General features: G+C 40.3%; 1 protein-coding gene across 1 annotated transcript in view; it reads right to left on the bottom strand.

Moving 5' to 3' along the window:
* LHFPL6 (LHFPL tetraspan subfamily member 6) overlaps positions 1–14,755 on the bottom strand; it is a 276,744-nt gene that overhangs the window by 256,723 nt on the left and 5,266 nt on the right. The window contains exon 2 of the mRNA XM_081547753.1: positions 13,905–14,120. The gene's annotated coding sequence lies outside the window, so the exon portion shown is untranslated. The remainder of the gene's footprint in view (positions 1–13,904; positions 14,121–14,755) is intronic.

Raw genomic sequence — 14,755 nt, 5'->3', positions numbered from 1 at the left:
ATGGCCAAGGCAAAGCATAGTGCAGGGGCAAACTGAAGCAGAAAAGGAGTTCAACAGACATCAGATTCCTTGTGATAGGAGGACTGTTTAATTCTGCTAAGTGGCCATGGTCTCAGCTATTCTGAAAACAAAATCAATAGCAATCAATTAAAAGCCAAAAGCTGTCAGATCTATGCAGAATGGTGACAGCTGGAGGTCAAATCAAAAGAAGTGGAAATAGATAATTTGTATGTTAAAGCTGCAGCATAGAAACTGGGCAATGAAAACATTAACTGTGGCTATTTCAATTAAAGCCATTACTATCTGGTGATTAAATGTAGTATGTGTTAAATAAGAGAGGCCAGCAGGCAACCTTGTAGATGGGGACCCCAAGAATGAACAAGTAAACACAACTGGAGGTTTGTTTCTGGAGATTATATGCACCCATACAAAGAAAGAGGGAAGGGCCAGAGCTCTGGAATGTACACAGATGTTTAAACCTTGGTATTTAAACCATGTGGATCTTCCTAGGTGGCTCAGTGGTAAAGCATATACCTGCTAAGGCAGGAGACATAGGTTCCATCCCTGGGTCAGGAAGATCCCCTGCAGTAGGAAATGGCAGCCCACTCCAGTATTCTTGCCTAGAGAATCCCATGGACCGAAGAGCCTGGTGGGCTACAGTCCAAGGGGTCATAAAGAGTTGATGTATGCGTACATGTGTGTGTCAGATGAAACTTGAAGCTGAAAGGGGACAGGAAATGTGCGAAAAAATATATATGCTTTATTTATCTGAGAATGTACTGCATGAGACTTGGCAGGAATGGAGGATTACTGTATAGTTCCACTGATGGTGTATGAAGTAGCTCAGATAAATGTGACAAATATGTGTTATGCATTGATTACTTAGTACATCTTGCATCTATCTTATTTCATCTAGTCCTCATTACTCAATAACCCAGCTAGTGTTACAGCATTTTGCAGGTGAGGAGACAAAGAACTTCAGGCAAAATGTGAGTTGTCCAGGGTCTTATGGTGGTAGAGTTGAGATTTAAATCAGGCTTTCTGACTTCAAAACCAGTACACCAACCACTTTACCAGTGGTTTCAACATATCAGTAGCTTTTTGGAGAATTATCATTTGATAACTGAGGGTTTTTTACAAATGTATAAAGATGGCTTTTATGTGTAGAAAGGAATTCTTACATGTGGATTCATTTTCACCAGTAGTGCGTACATTACTATTTTGATTGTAACATACAATTTAAATATTAAGTAAATCTACTATGCCAAAGCCTTTGACTGTGTGGATCACAATAAATTGTGGAAAATTCTGAAAGAGATGGGAATACCAGACCACCTGACCTGTCTCTTGAGAAATCTGTGTGCAGGTGGGAAGCAATAGTTAGAACTGGACATGGAACAACAGACTGGTTCCAAATCAGGAAAGGAGTACGTCAAGGCTGTATATTGTCACCCTGCTTATTTAACTTATATGCAGAGTACATCATGAGAAACGCTGGGCTGGAAGAAGCACAAGCCGGAATCAATTGCCAGGAGAAATAGCAATAACCTCAGATATGCAGATGACACCACCCTTATGGCAGAAAGCTAAGAAAAACTAAAGAGCCTCTTGATGAAAATGAAAGAGGAGAGTGACAAAGTTGGCTTAAAGCTCAACATTCAGAAAACTAAGATCATAGCATCTGGTCTCATCATTTCATGGCAAATAGATGGGGAAACAGTGGAAACAGTGGCAGACTTTTTTGGGGGCTCCAAAATCACTGCAGATGGTGATTGCAGCCGTGAAATTAAAAGACACTTACTCCTTGGACAAAAAGTTATGACCAACCTAGACAGCATATTAAAAAGCAGAGAGATTATTTTGTCAACAAAGGTCCGTCTAGTCAAGGCTATGGTTTTTCCAACAGTCATGTATGGATGTGAGAGTTGGACTATAAAGAAAGCTGAGTGCTGAAGAATTGATGCTTTTGAACTGTGGTGTTGGAGAAGACTCTTAAGAGTCCCTTGGACTGCAAGGAGATCCAACCAGTCCATCCTAAAGGAAATCAGTCCTGAACATTCATTGTTGAAGCTGAAACTCCAATACTTTGGCCATCTGATGCAAAGAACTGACTCATTGGAAAAGACCCTGATGATGGAAAAGATTGAAGGGGGGAGGAGAAGGGGACGACAGAGGATGAGATGGTTGGATGGCATCACCAATTCAATGGATAGGAGTTTGAGTAAACTCCGGGAGTTGGTGATGGACAGGTAGGCCTGGCATGCTGCAGTCCATGGGGTTGCAAATAGTCAGACATGACTGAGTGACTGAACTGAACTGAACTTACGAATCTAGTGGTTGTTAATTAATAGTCAACTTTAAATTTAGGATATTTAATTTCCCCAAGCATTTAAGTACAACTCATAAGTTTTATTCATGTATTATTTCAAATATTTCATATTAAAGTCATGCTAGTTATATTCTCCTAAATATTTAAATTTTGTGATTGATTTAATTATCTAAAACTTTTCAACTTAAATAGTTTCTATATCTGATTTTCTAGTGTACTTCAAATAGATAAGCAGGTAGAAGTACAAATCTAAAACACAAAATATTCTAAAGTACTTAAATGATACTTAAAAGCTTAATATTAAAGATCTGATGATTTGGATTTATTTAAACTTGTAAATGCTGTTAAAGCTTATTAAATACTATTGTACCTTTTAAAATTAAAATCACACACACTCTTAGAAATCTTCAGGTTGAAATTACAAGTTTAAGATGTCAGATTTAAAAACAAGATAGCCTGTATTTTTCAGATGATTATACACTGTTCAAATTTTCTATTTTCTTTTTCATTTGTTCTCTGCAGTTGGGGTCACTCAGATTTTCCCTTAACATCCCAAATTGGTACAAAAATGATTCCAAGGATTTGATTTTATCATTATTTTCTCTATACTTATTTTTACATCTTCCTGGAGTTGCTAAGTCATTTGTCATCTCTTAACTCAAAAAATTTTAGGCTGTGGTTAGAGATTCTAGACAGAGACCTGGAACCTAGTGGCAATTTCCAGAATAATTCTACCTAAGCTGCCTGTTAATATGCCAATCCTCTTCAGAAAGTTTCATCTGGCTACTTATTAGCCATTTTATTGTTACTATAATTTCTGATACAACATGTATTATAACCCCATGATAAATATAATTGTCTCACTTGGGTATACAGTATCTCATACCCACCTCACTGAGTCGCAACTCATCTGTCTGCTCGAAGCTAATTAAAATTTGCATGGCAGCCCCTTCTACCCCATGCACTGGGGTTGTAATTAAACGTTTTACTATTTTGTTGAAATATTCACCTTTTTAATATAGATTATTTCCTAATGTGTCCCACAGACCACACATTTATAGCTATTGTATTGACCAGAATTACTCTCCAATACTGTGTGCTCCTGGGTTTGAAACCAAGCAGGACCCTGTTGGGTCTTCCCAGAGACAGACACCTGCATGTTCCCTAGCTCTTGTTTGTAAAAAGCTTTAGCCTCCTAGACTTTTCCAGAGTTCCAAAGAGCAAATTTAATCAGAGCAGTGAAAAAAAAAAAAAAAAGGCAAAAACCAAGGAAAACAGTTAAACAAGACAAAATCATATAACAGTCTAGCCGTAAACAAAGTCAAGAAACTTCAGTTCTTCCTTAAGGGCTATAGATAATATCCTGAGCCATATCCGTGAGTTGTTTTACAGATATTAATACTAAAACTCCCACCAGGTGGGAGATGTTAATCGCATGCTGACTACCAGCACACAGACCCCAGACCAGTTGGAAGGTTGATAACTAAGATTCTTGAAACATCACTCTGTTACCTCACCATCAACCAGTCAGAGACTTCTGCACAAGCTGAACACACACCCTGGGACTCTCTCCCTCAGTCTTTAAAAACCCTTCCCTGAAAGCCATGGGGGAGTTTGGGTCTTCTGAGCCTGCATTACATGTTTTCCATGCTTCACCCCACACTTGGCCCCTTGCAGTAAATGCTGCATTTGTCTTCTCTGCAACCTGGGGTCGGTAAATTGGCTTTGCTGCTCTTTGGTCAAGCGGACCAAGTCTGGCTCAGTAACATTAGAATCATTAATCATGGTGTCCTGACCAATGGATGGGCATATGGTCAAAGTGGACTCACTTCAGCACTTTGAATGTTGAGCAAAGGCAGGAAAAAGGATTAGTGGCAGTGCCCTACAAACTGGCCAGTGTTTCCAGCTACTGGGATCCCGAGTTGCTGCTGGTTCCCAGCTGGGTCTTCAGTCTTACTGTCAGTTCTCTGAGATGACTTCCCACCCTTCGGGGCTTCCCTGGTGGCTCAGCTGGAAAAGAATCCGCCTGCAGTGTGGAAAACCTGGGTTCGATCCCTGGGTTGGGAAGATCCCCTGGAGAAGGGACCGGCTACCCACTCCAGTATTCTGGCCTGGATAATTCCATGGACTGTATAGTCCAAGGGGTTGCAAAGAGTCAGACATCACTGAGCGAATTTCACTTTCCCTTTCCCACCCTTCCAGTAAATTATTATCTGTTACTTTGCAAACCCAAACTCCAACTGGTACAGGCTGCCAAGGGAGGCTACACAGATGACATACACACACACAAAAGTGTACCTAGCAAAGAAACTAGAGAAGGAAATGGCAACCCACTCCAGTATTCCTGCCTTGAGAATTCCAAGGACAGAGGAGCTTGGTGCGCTACGGTCCATGGGGTCATGTAGAGTCGGACACAACTGAGTGACTTCACCTTCTTTCTTTAGTAAAGAGAAGGCTTTGGGCCTTACCCGGGCTCCAGTCAGACCAGCCACACTGTTATTTGTCCTGCAGATGTCATTTGAAGAAGATATGAAATTGTTTTACTGTTAAAAAGATTCATGACTGCAAAGGTTTCAGTCATGAAACCTTAAAATTGGAGAATTTTAAGGACAAACTGAAGGATGAGAACTATGGCAGAAAATATGTCTGAAATCAAAACAAGACAATGAAAAACTGGAAGCAGCTTCAAAATTCATGAGGTTTCAGAGGAAAGAGAGATAAGAGGAGTTATTTCCATGTGAGGACCCTCAATGCCTAAAAACTGAGTTCTAGGTAGTAAAGCAGAGAACAAGAGGTCCAAAGAAAAGGCTCAAGGAGCTGTGATCACAGACAGATAAGAAATGTGGGATCGATGCTTCAAAGTCCTTGAGAGAAATACACAGGAGAGACAGTACATTACAAAGACTTTTGCAGAGAAATTGAAATAACTAAAAATGAAAGCTAAAATTCACCCTCCATTTCTCAGCTTTTCTAGAAACTAGAGCATGGACATGTATTTTAGGTTCAACTAACTGGACATGTAAATGTAGAAACACCATCTGTGGACACAAAGAAACTGGCACTTCAGGGAATCAAGCGAAAGTGACACAAAAAGTATACAGAGGGAGAACTCTTCAGGAGGTGACAGCAGTTTAAACGACAGTCTCCAGAGACAGAGCTGTGCTGTGGAGGCAGCCTCCAGTCAAGGGTCATTGGTAAAGTGACCTGTCAATCCAGGCTTCAGCAGTAATACCCATGTGGTCTCGCTGGTAATGTTGGAGGGTTCCCTTTTCTCCGCACCCTCTCCAGCATTTAATGTTTGTAGAATTTTCGATGATGGCCATTCTGACCTGTGTGAGGTAATACCTCTTGGTAGTTTTGATTTACATTTTTTTCATAATTAGTGATGCTGACCACCTTTTCAAGTGCCTGTTGCCCATCTGTAGGTCTTCTTTGGAGAAATGTCTCTTTAGGTCTTCTGCCCATTTTCTGCTTGGGGTGTTCATGTTTTCGTGTTTTATACTGAGCTGTATGAGCTGTTGGTATACTTCGGGTATTAAGTCCTTTTAGATTGCACTGTTTGCAAACATTTTCTCCCATTCTGTAGGTTGTCTTTTCATTTTGTTCATGGTTTCCTTTGCTGTGCCAGTTTATAAATTTGATTAAGCCTCATTTGTTTATTTTTGCTTTTATTTCTTTTGTCTTGGGAGACTAATCTACGAAAACATTGCCATGATTTATGTCAGAGCATTTTTGCCTATATCCTCTTCTATGAGTTTTACAGTTTCATGTCTTATATTTTCAGTTATTGTGAGTTTATTTATTTTTTCAAATAAATTTATTTATTTTAGTTGGAGGCTAATTACTTTACAATATTGTAGTAGTTTTTGCCATACATTGACATGAATCAGCCATGGGTTTACATGTGTTCCCCTTCTTGGACCCCCCTCCCACCTCCCTTCCCATCCCATCCCTCTGGGCCATCCCATTGCCCCAGCCCTGAGCATTTGTCTCATGCATCGAACATGGAATGGTGTTCTGTTTCACATGTGATAATATACATGTTTCAGTGCTATTCTCCCAGAACGTCCCACCCTCACCTTCTCCCTCAGAGTCCATAAAATTGTTCTATGCATCTGTGTCTCTTATTCTGTCTCGCATATAGGGTTATCGTTACCATCTTTCAAATTCCATATATATGCATTAGTATACTGTATTGGTGTTTTTCTTTCTGGCTTACTTCACTCTGTATAATGGGCTCCAGTTTCATCCATCTCAATAGAACCGATTCAAAAGTATTTTTTTTTAATGGCTGAGTAATATTCCATCGTGTATATGTAACACAGCTTCCTTATCCATTCGTCTGCTGATGGACATCTAGGTTGCTTCCATGTCCTGGCTATTGTAAACAGTGCTGCGATGAACATTGGGGTACACACGTCTCTTTCAATTCTGGTTTCCTTGGTGTGTATGCCCAGCAGTGGGATTGCTGGGTCGTATGGCAGTTCTATTTCCAGTTTTTTAAGGAATCTCCACACCGTTCTCCATAGTGGCTGTACTAGTTTGCATTCCCACCAACAGTGTAAGAGGGTTCCCTTTTCTCCACACCCTCTCCAGCATTTATTGCTTGTAGACTTTTGGATAGCAGCCATTCTGACTGGTGTGAAATGGTACCTCATTGTGGTTTTGATTTGCATTTCTCTAATAATGAGTGATGTTGAGCATCTTTTCATGTGTTTGTTAGCCATCTGTATGTCTTCTTTGGAGAAATGTCTGTTTAGTTCTTTGGCCCATTTTTTGATTGGGTCGTTTATTTTTCTGGAATTCAGCTGCAGGAGTTGCTTGTATATTTTAGAGATTAATTGTTTGTCTGTTGCTTCATTTGCTATAATTTTCTCCCATTCTGAAGGCTGTCTTTTCACCTTGCTTATAGTTTCCTTTGTTGTGCAAAAGCTTTTAATTTTAATTAGGTCCTATTTGTTTATTTTTGCTTTTATTTCCAATATTCTGGGAGGTGGGTCATGGAGGATCCTGCTGTGATTTATGTCAGAGAGGGTTTTGCCTATGTTTTCCTCTAGGAGTTTTATAGTTTCTGGTCTTACGTTTAGATCTTTAATCCATTTTGAGTTTATTTTTGTGTATGGTGTTAGGAAGTGTTCTAGTTTCATTCTTTTACAAGTGGTTGACCAGTTTTCCCAGCACCACTTGTTAAAGAGATTGTCTTTTCTCCATTGTATATTCTTGCCTCCTTTGTCGAAGATAAGGTGTCCATAGGTGCATGGGTTTATCCCTGGGCTTTCTATTTTGTTCCATTGATCTATATTTCTATCTTTGTGCCAGTACCATACTGTCTTGATGACTGTGGCTTTGTAGTAGAGCCTGAAGTCAGGCAGGTTGATTCCTCCAGTTCCATTCTTCTTTCTCAAGATTGCTTTGGCTATTCGAGGTTTCTTATATTTCCATACAAATTGTGAAATGATTTGTTCTAGTTCTGTGAAAAATACCATTGGTAGCTTGATAGGGATTGCATTGAATCTATAGATTGCTTTGGGTAGTATACTCATTTTCACTATATTAATTCTTCCAATCCATGAACACGGTATATTTCTCCATCTGTTTGTGTCCTCTTTGATTTCTTTCATCAGTGTTTTATAGTTTTCTATATATAAGTCTTTTGTTTCTTTAGGTAGATATATTCCTAAGTATTTTATTCTTTTTGATGCAGTGGTGAATGGTATTGTTTCCTTAATTTCTCTTTCTGTTTTCTCAATATTGGAGTATAGGAATGCAAGGGATTTCTGTGTGTTAATTTTATATCCTGCAACTTTACTATATTCATTGATCAACTCTAGTAATTTTCTAGTAGAGTCTTTAGGGTTTTCTATGTAGAGAATCATGTCATCTGCAAACAGTGAGAGTTTTACTTCTTCTTTTCCTATCTGTATTCCTTTTATTTCTTTTTCAGCTCTGATTGCTGTGGCCAAAACTTCCAAAACTATGTTGAATAGTAGTGGTGAAAGTGGGCATCCTTGCCTTGTTCCTGACTTTAGGGGAAATGCTTTCAATTTTTCACCATTGAGGATAATGTTTGCTGTGGGTTTGTCATATATAGCTTTTATTATGTTGAGGTATGTTTCTTCTATTCCTGCTTTCTGGAGGGTTTTTATCATAAATGGATGTTGAATTTTGTCAAAGGCTTTTTCTGCATCTATTGAGATAATCATATGGTTTTTATCTTTCAATTTGTTAATGTGGTGTATTACATTGATTGATTTGCGGATGTTAAAGAAACCTTGCATTCCTGGGATAAAGCCCACTTGGTCATGATGTATGGTCTTTTTAATATGATGTTGGATTCTGTTTGCTAGAATTTTATTAAGGATTTTTGCATCTATGTTCATCAGTGATATTGGCCTGTAGTTTTCTCTTTTTGTGGCATCTTTGTCAGGTTTTGGAATTAGGGTGATGGTGGCCTCATAGAATGAGTTTGGAAGTTTACCATCTTCTGCAATTTTCTGGAAGAGTTTGAGTAGGATAGGTGTTAGCGCTTCTCTAAATTTTTGGTAGAATTCAGCTGTGAAGCCGTCTGGTCCTGGGCTTTTGTTTGCTGGAAGATTTCTGATTACAGTTTCAATTTCCGTGCTTGTGATGGGTCTGTTAAGATCTTCTATTTCTTCCTGGTTCAGTTTTGGAAAGTTATACTTTTCTAAGAATTTGTCCATTTCTTCCAAGTTGTCCATTTTATTGGCATATAGCTGTTGGTAGTAGTCTCTTATGATCCTTTGTATTTCTGTGGAGTCTGTTGTGATCTCTCCATTTTCATTTCTAATTTTGTTGATCTGATTCTTCTCCCTTTGTTTCTTGATGAGTCTGGCTAATGGCTTGTCAATTTTGTTTATCTTCTCGAAAAACCAGCTTTTAGTTTTGTTGATTTTTGCTATGGTCTCTTTTGTTTCTTTTGCATTTATTTCTGCCCTCATTTTTAAGATTTCTTTCCTTCTACTGACCCTGGGGTTCTTCATTTCTTCCTTCTCTAGTTGCTTTAGGTGTAGAGTTAGTTTATTTATTTGATTTTTTTCTTGTTTCTTGAGGTACGCCTGTATTGCTATGAACCTTCCCCTTAGCATTGCTTTTACAGTGTCCCATAGGTTTTGGGTTGTTGTGTTTTCATTTTCATTCGTTTCTATGCATAATTTGATTTCTTTTTTGATTTCTTCTGTGATTTGTTGGTTATTCAGAAGCGTGTTGTTTAGCCTCCATATGTTGGAATTTTTAACAGTTTTTTTCCTGTAATTGAGGTCTAATCTTACTGCATTGTGGTCAGAGAAGATGGCTGGGATGATTTCAATTTTTCGGAATTTACCAAGGCTAGATTTATGGCCCAGGATGTGATCTATCCTGGAGAAAATTCCGTGTGCACTTGAGAAAAAGGTGAAATTGGTTGTTTTGGGGTGGAAAGTCCTGTAAATATCAATTAAATCTAATTTGTCTATTGTATCATTTAAAGTTTGTGTTTCCTTGTTAATTTTCTGTTTAGTTGATCTATCCATATGTGTGAGTGGGGTATTAAAGTCTCCCACTATTATTATGTTATTGTTAATTTCCCCTTTCATACTTGTTAGTATTTGCCTTATATATTGTGGCGCTCCTATGTTGGGTGCATATATATTTATAATTGTTACATCTTCTTCTTGGATTGACCCTTTGATCATTAGGTAGTGTCCTTCTTTGTCCCTTTTCACAGCCTGTATTTTAAAGTCTATTTTATCTGAAATGAGTATTGCGACTCCTGCTTTCTTTTGGTCTCCGTTTGCATGAAATATGTTTTTCCATCCCTTCACTTTCAGTCTGTATGTGTCCCTACTTTTGAGGTGGGTCTCTTGTAGACAGCATATATAGGGGTCTTGTTTTTGTATCCATTCAGCCAGCCTTTGTCTTTTGGTTGGGGCATTCAACCCATTTACATTTAAGGTAATTATTGATAAGTATGATCCCGTTGCCATTTACTTTGTTGTTTTGCGTTCGTGTTGAAACATCCTTTCTGTGTTTTCTGTTTAGAGAAGATCCTTTAGCATTTGTTGGAGAGCTGGTTTGGTGGTGCTGAATTCCCTCAGCTCTTGCTTGTCTGTAAAGCTTTTGAATTCTCCTTCATATCTGAATGAGATCCTTGCTGGGTACAGTAATCTGGGTGATAGATTATTCTCTTTCATTACTTTAAGTATGTCCTGCCATTCCCTTCTAGCCTGAAGAGTTTCTATTGAAAGATCAGCTGTTATCCTTATGGGGATCCCCTTGTGTGTTATTTGTTGTTTTTCCCTTGCTGCTTTTAATATTTGTTCTTTGTGTTTGATCTTTTTTAATTTGATTAATATGTGTCTTGGGGTGTTTCGCCTTGGGTTTATCCTGTTTGGGACTCTCTGGGTCTCTTGGACTTCTGTGACTATTTCCTTCCTCATTTTAGGGAAATTTTCACCTATTATCTCCTTGAGTATTTTTTCACGGCCTTTCATCTTCTTCTTTTGGGACTCCTATGATTCTAATGTTGGGGCGTTTCATATTGTCCCAGAGGTCCCTGAGGTTTTCCTCATTTCTTTTGATTCTTTTTTCTTTTTTCCTCTCTGCTTCGTTTATTTCCACCATTCTATCTTCTACCTCACTTATCCTATCTTCTGCCACCGTTATTCTACTGTTGGTTCCCTCCAGAGTGTCTTTTATCTCCTTTATTTCATTATTCATTATATATTGGCTCCTTTTTATTTCTTTTAGGTCCTTGGTAAACATTTCTTGCATCTTTTCAATCCTTGTCTCCAGGCTATTTATCTGTACCTCCATTTTGCTTTCAAGATTTTGGATCATTTTTATTATCATTATTCTAAATTCTTTTTCAGATAGATTCCCTATCTCCTCTTCTTTTGTTTGGTTTGGTGGGCATTTCTCATTTTCCTTTGCTTGCTGAGTATTTCTCTGCCTTTTCATCTTGTTTAGATTGCTGTGTTTGGCGTGGCCTTTCTGTATTCTGGTAGTTTGAAGTTCCTCTTTATTGTGGAGGTTCCTCACTGTAGGTGGGGTTGGACGGGTGGCTTGTCAAGGTTTTCTGGATGAGGGAGCTTGTGTCGGTGTTCTGGTGGGTGGAGCTGGATTTCTTCTCTCTAGAGTGCAATGGAGTGTCTAATATTGAGTTTTGAGATGTTTATGGATTTGGTGTGCCTCTGGGCAGCCTGTATATTGATGCTCAGGGCTATGTTCCTGCGTTGCTGGAGAATTTGCATGGTATGTTTTGCTCTGGAACTTATTGGCTCTTGGGTGGAACTTGGTTTCAGTGTATACGTGGAGGCTATTGGATGATCTCTTATTAATTAATGTTTCCCCTGGCTTTCAGTCTTATTCTTGCAGTAGCCTCAAGACTTCTCCATCCATACAGCATCAATAATAAAACTTTTAGGTTAATGGTGAAAAGATTCTCCACAGTGAGGGATACCCAGAAAGGTTCACTGAGTTACATGGAGAGGTGAAGTGGGGGGCGGGGTTTGAGGTGACTAGGAGGAGAAGAGGGGGACTCAAACGTGGAGAGAGCAGTCTAGCCAGTAAGCACTTCCCTCTGTGCTCTCCACAGTCTGGAACCCTCAGAGCGGTTCACAGAGATACATAGAGAGGGGGGAGGAAGGTAATAGAGGTGAGCATGGGTAGAAAGGGAGGAATCAAGAGGGGAGAGAGAGATCTGGGCAGTATTCTGTTCCCGAAGTGTTCTCTGGTACCCAGAACACCCTCAGAGATTCACAGAATTGGGTTGAGAAGAGAAGGAGGAGGGTGGGAGATAGAGGTTCCCTGGGGGAGAAGAAAGAGTGTCAATAGGGGGAGAGAGTAATCAAGCCAGTAATCACACTCCTGAGTAAAAATGGGTACTAAAGATTGGATTCTTAAATGTACAAAATTGATATCAAATATGTAAAACAAAGATTAAAAATCTAGAGTAGAGATTAGACTCTTATAAAACATACAATATAAAAAAAAGAAAAAAGAAAACAGTGTAAAAAGGAAAAAAACAGTAAAAAACGAAACAGTAAAAAAAAAAGTAAAACAGGGAAGAAACAGTAAAAAAAAAAGAAAACATAAAAGGTATAAGATATATGCATGCAGTTTGCTTTAAAAATAGGGTTGTTTTTTTTTTTGCAAGGTAATAGTGGGTTATGAAAATGAAAATTAAAGGTGTAATAGAGGACTTAAAGAAAAAAGAAAGAAAAAAAAATTAAAAAAAACAACAACTGATAACAGTAAAAATATATATCCCGGACTTTGGGGCTGTTGTGAGCAGTGTGGGGTCTGTTCAGTTTCAGATAGATCCTGGTTACTTTTCAAGATCTATAGGCCCCTTTCAATGCAGTTGGTGTTAACTACAGGGATTTTAACCTGTTGGCCTGTCACTTCCAACGCGCTTCCCTCTGCTTATTTGGCTTCTGTTTGGAGGTCTCTTCAGTATCTAATTTCCGCCCTGCCACAAAGGGGCAGAGGTGGTCTCTTTAGGTTCGCTTGTTCAGTCGTGCTGTGGGGAGGGAGGAACACTGCAAACCTATATCACTGGCGTGTGTGTGGCGAGCTTGCAGTGTCTCGGCCGCACTGGGTTCACTCCCGCTCACGGCGTGTGTGCTTTCCCCGTCTACCCTGCTCAGGCTTCAGGTTACTCGGCCAGGGAGTGGGCCCTGAGATGCGTGCACTTCCCAGGTCTAAGCCGCTCAGGTTCCGGCTCCCGGGTACTCCACAAAGGCGCAGACTGGGTTGCGCCCGCGGTTTGTGCCGTTCCCAGTCGGAGCAGCTCAGACAGCCAGGAGTTTGGCGAGCGCACTCTTCCCTGTTGGGGCAGTGCGGCCTATCACCTCCCTGGTCCCCGCGTTGGTTTACGGGCGCGCCCGGCTCCGGTGCGCTTTGTGTCGGGTCTGGGGAGCTGGTCTCTGGCTGCAACCCTCCCGGCGGCTGTCGACCCTCCGGGATCTCAGGCAGTCTTTGCTTAGAAACTGGGAGCCTGTTTGCAGATTGGTAGGGGTTGCCCTCTCTGGGGCCGAGTTTGCCCCTTTCCGGCTCTGGCTGGCCCCACCTGCCTGCTGTGTCCGGCGCGGGGGATGGGGCAGTCCGCAGCTGGCTAGCTCTCCTCTGGTATCGCTCAGTCCTTTGTTCTGTGAGCGGGCCGGCAGTGCCTTAGGTTTGGGCTTTTCGCCGGATAGTTCTCTCTCTCTAGCTGTCCCACAGTTTAGGTTACTATCTCACGTTAGCTCCCTCAGATTGCCCTCAGGGCGTTCGGGCCCAGTCCTTACCCTAAGCAGTGCCGCCTGCTCCTCTCCGTTCAGCCCCCACTTGCTGGTGGCGGATGCGAGCGTCTGGGGTTCTTTGCTGGGAGTTGCCTTTAGGCACGTAATCTGTGGGTTTTATTTATTTTTTCTCCCAGTTATGTTGCCCTCCGAGATTCGAAATCTTCCCCCAAACCCGCCGGTGAGAGGGTTTCCTGGTGCTTGGAAATTTCTCCTCTTTTACGACTCCCTCCCCGGGACGGGTCTCCGTCCCCAACTCTTTAGTCTCTCTTTTTATCTTTTATAATTTCTCCTACCTGCTTTCGAAGATAATGCGCTGTCTTTCTGGATGCCTGACGTCCTCTGCCAGCGTTCAGAAGTAGTTTTGTGAAGTTTGCTCAGCGTTCAGATGTTCTTTCTATAAATTTGTGGAGGAGAGAGTGGTCTCCCCGTCCTATTCCTCCGCCATCTTAGCCCCCTCCTCCGTGAGTTTATTTTTGTATGATCCAACAATCCCACTCCTGGGCATATATCTAGAAAAGACGAAAACTCTAATTTAAAAAGATGCGTGCACCCCAACATTCCCAGCAGCACTATTTGCAACAGACAAAGCATCGAAGCAACCTAAATGTCCATCAACAGATGAATGGAGAAAGATGTGGTCTATTTATACAATGGAATATTACTCAGCCATAAAAAGATTGAAATAATGCCATTTGTAGCAACATGGGTGGACCTAGAGATAATCATACTAAGCTAAGTAAGTCAGCCAGCGAAAGACAAATATTATATATCACTTATATGTGGAAACTAACAAAGGATACAAACTAACTTATTTATAAAACAGAAACAGACTTGCAGACATAGAAAACATGATAAATTCCATGTTATCAAAGGGGAAAGGGGGAAGGATAAATTAGTATCTTGGGATTAACGGTTACATACTGCTATATGCAAAACAGATAAACAACAAGGTCCTACTGTATAGCACCCCTGGAGAAGGAAATGGCAACCCACTTCAGTATTCTCGTTTGGTAAATCTCATGGTCAAAAGAGCCTGGTGGGTTACAGTCCATGGGATTGCAAGAGTCAGATATGACTTAATGACTAAACCACCATTGTATAACACAAGGAGCTATATTCAATATCTTGTAATAACCTATAATGG

Source organism: Giraffa tippelskirchi, chromosome 12, assembly GCF_054371585.1.
Source record: "Giraffa tippelskirchi isolate mGirTip1 chromosome 12, T2T-mGirTip1v1.2.pri, whole genome shotgun sequence".
Classification (NCBI taxonomy): Eukaryota; Metazoa; Chordata; class Mammalia; order Artiodactyla; family Giraffidae; genus Giraffa; species Giraffa tippelskirchi.
The sequence above is the reverse complement of the archived record's forward strand: the minus strand, read 5'-3'. Positions and strand labels throughout refer to the sequence as shown.